Here is a 5,199-nt window from a genome sequence, read left to right as displayed (position 1 = left end):
TGTTGCATCTCATGCAATAAATATTGTATTATTTTATTGTTCATAGAAATTTTTGTACAAATTTAAATTCTATAGCCGGCGTGAGAAAGGCATTTTGTTTATGATGTTTCAACTGCTATTCAATTCAATTTTATTTATTTGTGAAGTACCGTCTATTGTAAAATTTTGTATCTTTTGTCAGTCACGTTTTATAGTTATTGGTGTAGTTTCCAAATTTTATTTTCCGAAATATTTACAGAAGTACCTGGATAAGGGTAATAACCTTGTTGCTAGCGGAACCTTTTTTGAACCCCCAAACAATGCTCGCTACGCCCAGTTAGGGAACTAGTTATAAGTATATTTAAGGGTCCAAGCATTCATTGAACAAGCATTCATTATCATCATTCCTAAACATAACTTTCACACATTAAATTGAGATCCTCAGAGCTACCTAGTTAATTATAATTGTTATATGTATAAATTAAGTGTTAAGTGTTAATAATTAAATATTTTACAAAACTATCGTCTTTTACAACTTTTTTGAACTGGTTACTCGCTATTAATTTGGCGTTTAACGTGAGGATACCAGAAAGTATTCTTTCATCATATATTTATTCCTCACAACACAAAACAGTTATTATAAAGGGGAAGCAGTCAAACCTAATTAATCTTTGTTATGTCATATTTATGTTTTTGGAAGAATTCGTCTTTTACTGGACAATTTCAAATTTTATTTTATTTATATATGTATTTAATAATCTTAACGATGCATTTCAAACTATGATAAGTTGTTTACATTTTCTAGGATATTATCAACATTATAACATTCGTTTGACATGGATATAATGTTCTTTGTGTGTAAAATATATTGATTACAAGATTTTAGTGTATTATTCATTCAATTTTATTCAGTCATTTTGTATTTACTAAAAAAATTGTTAATTAAACAGAATCAGCTGCTCAACTATCAGTTGAGAGTCAAATTCAACATTGGTTAAAATGCAACTGGCCGTAATATCACACGTAAACACACCTTTGATAAATCATATAACATCATTATAAGTCATTTTATAAATACTGCAACTACTGTGAAGTTATAATTTAGCAACTGTAATAAATAAATGAGTAGTGTTTTCGAGTTACTATAATGCAATTAGCCATCAAATGTCGTTTCAAAATCAGATTTAAGTACCATGGCAACTTTGTGGCAAGTATGAATTATTTCTTTTCAATTTTTCCTTGTCCCAGGTATTCAGTGTGTTAAAATTTGTAGGAGCACATTGAAACGTAATAAAAATAATAAAAAGTAAAGACTATAGTGTGTTAGAAGTTAATTTTTAATATCTAATACCATTTTGTTATTAGGTATTATATCTCTTCTTATTTTGCTAATTAGTAACAATTATATTCTGTTTTTCGAAATTTGTTTCGTCATTTTCAAACTTAAACATTTTCAAATTGGTAAAGGCTTTCGACGCTAATAAGAAGTGAACTGATGTTGACCTGATTCAGGTTTAAGGATGTTTGGGAGGTATGTCAAAATGCTACGAGACAAATAAAAATTTGGAAGAACGTTCCTCATTCAATTCTAAAACTCCTGTAAAAATTACAAATCGATTCACTAAAATGTTAAAAAGTTATTGAAATTTTAAAAAATTGTAATTTTATACGTTATTTTATGGAGATTCGTTAACCGAACAGATTAAATTAATTTTTATTAACAGAAAAAAAGCTACCAGAAATTTCAAACTTTTATAATAAGTAACTTGAACTCTGGAGAATCACTTTAGCGTAAGGTTATTCAAATTCACTAAATGGTTATCGAGGAAAAAATGAAAAATTAGCTGAAAATCTCGTTTTTACTTGATAATATAATGATAATATTTATAATTGTCTGAAATAAATGCAATTTTAAAGTTTTAATTATTATTTAAACATATTAAAAAGTTTTACGCTCATTATTGAATTGAGATTGAAACTAAATATTTTTTTGTTTCGATGTTGAAATCAAAGCATATTCCCTGCCAAACGTCAGTTAAAAATTTTCCATATTATTCGTTATTTATTATTTTATTCAAAGTTTTTGGTCAAATTCCAAATTTTCTCTCAAATCGTATACTTTTTTTTTAGTATACCTAGATAGTATTTATTTACCTCATGATATGCTGCAAAACCTAATTAATCACGAATTTCTAATTTTATGTACTCTTGTCTCCGATTGTACCTCTCAAACATCCCTAAAGGCCGTTGTCGGTCGGAGTTGTTTCCTAACGTTTCACTAGAACGAGTGGCGAACTTCTTCAGAGGTCCTATCTTCAATGGAAGCAACTCTAACCGATGACGGCCTTTAGACCCGAATCAAGGCAGCATCAGTTTAAATATTTTCTTACAAAATGCTGTTAAATACAAGTTAATTGTAAGTGATCAAAATAAATAGATAAATAAGATTCTTCACAATTTTGAAGCTTAAGTTACGAAATAGTACTATTGATATAACTAATATTTAATGAGTTGTGTGTATCTTTAGTCAAGAGATTGGTTGGGAACGCACCTCAACTTATTCCTATTTGTATTCATCATCATAATGTCGTCAGACTGGTTGGACACGCACCACGACTCTTTTCTATCCTGAGCTAATATTCGCACTTCCCTAAAACTAGAGCATCCTACATTCCTTAACTATTTGTGAATAGTAATCTAATCTAGGCCTACCTCTACTCCTCTTAACTTCTGTTTCTGCCACTTATATGTCTCTGACTAGACCTTCATACCGGAGAAGTGTCCTACCAGCCTACCTCGCCTATTTTTTATTGAATTCCATAGAGTCTTCTATTCTTTCTAATATCTCTTCATTTCTAACCTACACGGTATCCTTAACATTCGGCGGTAACACCACATTTTGAACGCTTCTAACCTTCTTTTCCGCCGCGTCTACCCTCCATGTTTCGCACTCGTACAGCGCTGCGCTCGGAACAGATATCTTTAACAATCTTTTTCGAATTTCTAAATTAATCGCTCGCGACATGGAAGTGACCTATTTTTATTGAAGGCGACACAACCCTGCGATATCCTCTGCTTTATATCCCTACTACTCCTTCCGTCCTGACTTACCTGACTTCATAGATACCTAAAATCATCCACTTTTTCAAATCCTTTCTCATACAAAACTGTTTTGTCAATATCGCTTCCATTTTATTTAAAGCTAGATGCTAATACTGCTATATTATCTGCAAATTTAAGCATACTAATCTTTTGCCCCTGTACATCTATTCCTACAGTTGCACTGTCTTTAATGATGTTGATCACGTCTTCGATGTATAAATTAAAAAGTAGCAGTGACAGTGTGCATCCTTGTCTAACTCCCTTCTTAATATTTACTTCTCTACGTTGCTGCTATTTTTATTATTCCGATATAAAAAGTTTCATCTTTTTAATCGATTACCTTTTATTTTTCACAAAAAACTGTTTTGTGAACTGTTTTTTGCTTAATTTTTGCCAGCTGTTGCTGTTTTTATTTTTTAAACAATTGTACAATTACAATGGTATGTTATATTGTTCACTAATATTATACATGAATATGACCAATAAGGTTGTTGAGAAGCGTGTCTTAACCAACTTTACAATTACTCTTGAAGAAACCCCAACGAAACGGCGAAATGTTGGGAAGAGATTCTTAATAAAAGTATACTTTGATGTGAATTAGTTCCGAGTGGCTTCCTTTCAAGAAGTTTGTGTTTAATATCTTTTATTGATTCAAACCTTGAACTCATGGGAAATAAAATTTGGAGATTATTTACATATTGTGGTCTTATAGGCGAATGATGAGGATAACGTGGGAAGAAGAGGTTAGAAATGAAGAGGTATTAGAAAGAAAAGGAGGACAGAGGACTCTATGGAAGTCAATAAAAAATAGGCGAGATAGGTTGGTAGGACACCTTCTCAGGCATGAAGGTCTAGTCAGAGAGATATTAGAGGCAGAAACGGAAGTTAAGAGGGGTAGAGGTAGACCTATGTTAGATTACTGTTCGCAAATAGTTAAGGATGTGGGTTGCTCTAGTTTTGGGGAAATGCGAGAATTAGCTCAGGATAGGAGAGAATGGAGGTACGTGTCCAACCAGTCTTAGGACTGACGACCTTATGATGATGATGATGATTTACATATTGATAATAAATTTCTTATAAAATGCTGCATATATTAATTAAGAATGTGCAGTTGAGTAGGTGTATCATACATATACCTCAATCACGTGTGGAAGTTTGTTTGTGTACAATGTACATATTAATAAAATTGTTTCGTGTGATATACACAGTAATATTAAATAGGGCACAGGCAAATTAGATTAGGTATTACTCATATAGTTACGTAAACATTTGCAAATTGTACGGTAATAGTTGTGTTAATTATTAACAAACTTAATGTGAATCTTCTAGGGGTCAAAAGATTAATAAGATGTTATAACTGCATATCCGGTTAATTTTTTTATTTTCTGCCTAGCGGAAGTAATACGTATGTAAATGTATATATAATACCCTGAGAATTTTTCATTCTACATTAGCGGAGGAGTGAGTACCGTCTACCGACTGTATGTGGACTCGCTCGGGAAATGGGAAATGATACCTTAGATTATATGTTTGAGAAGTTACAGAAAAGCCAAATAGAAATGAGTATAAAATAAAAAAAATAAAATATTTGAAAAATTAGTACTTCATTTTTTATATACGTTGGGGGCCACTTAAGGATGTTTGGGAGGTACAATCGGAAACAAGAATTCATAAATAGAAAATACTACAAATGGCGCGGTAAACGCCATCTGTAGTACGATGCTACATTTTAGGATTACGTATGTTCCAACAAGGTCTATTTGAATATATGGATATCTACTTGCCTAAACGAATTTCGGCGTAGCTAACCTCAACATGATTGGCACGTTACCATAATCGAATAAAATAATTCGAAGTGGTCTGTGTATTCCGTCCAAACTGCCAGACGCGGATCGCGATTTCAATCTTTCTGGATCTCATCAGCGCTTCGCAGACAGCTCCGACAGAATTCAAATCAACTTTTACCTGCTGTCTTAACAGCGGGTTTTAGAAAATACTACAAATGGCGCGGTAAACGCCATCTGTAGCACGATGCTACATTTTAGGATTACGTATGCTCCAACAAGGTCCATTTAAATATATGGATATCTACTTGCTGAAACGAATCCCGGCGTAGCT

General features: G+C 32.3%; 1 protein-coding gene across 3 annotated transcripts in view; it reads left to right on the top strand.

The window, feature by feature from the left end:
• LOC108742135 overlaps positions 1-5,199 on the top strand; it is a 68,786-nt gene that overhangs the window by 40,355 nt on the left and 23,232 nt on the right. Inside the window, exon 1 of one of the 3 annotated variants that reach the window (XM_018477196.2) lies at positions 3,394-3,398. The exons of the other annotated variants lie outside the window; for them this stretch is intronic. The gene's annotated coding sequence lies outside the window, so the exon portion shown is untranslated. Of the gene's footprint in view, positions 1-3,393; positions 3,399-5,199 lie in introns of those variants that run through there. 3 annotated transcript variants of the gene reach the window in all.

Source organism: Agrilus planipennis, unplaced genomic scaffold, assembly GCF_000699045.2.
Source record: "Agrilus planipennis isolate EAB-ADULT unplaced genomic scaffold, Apla_2.0 scaffold306, whole genome shotgun sequence".
NCBI classification, from domain to species: domain Eukaryota; kingdom Metazoa; phylum Arthropoda; class Insecta; order Coleoptera; family Buprestidae; genus Agrilus; species Agrilus planipennis.
Note: the sequence above shows the minus strand (reverse complement) of the source record. Positions and strands in the feature narration are given on the sequence as shown.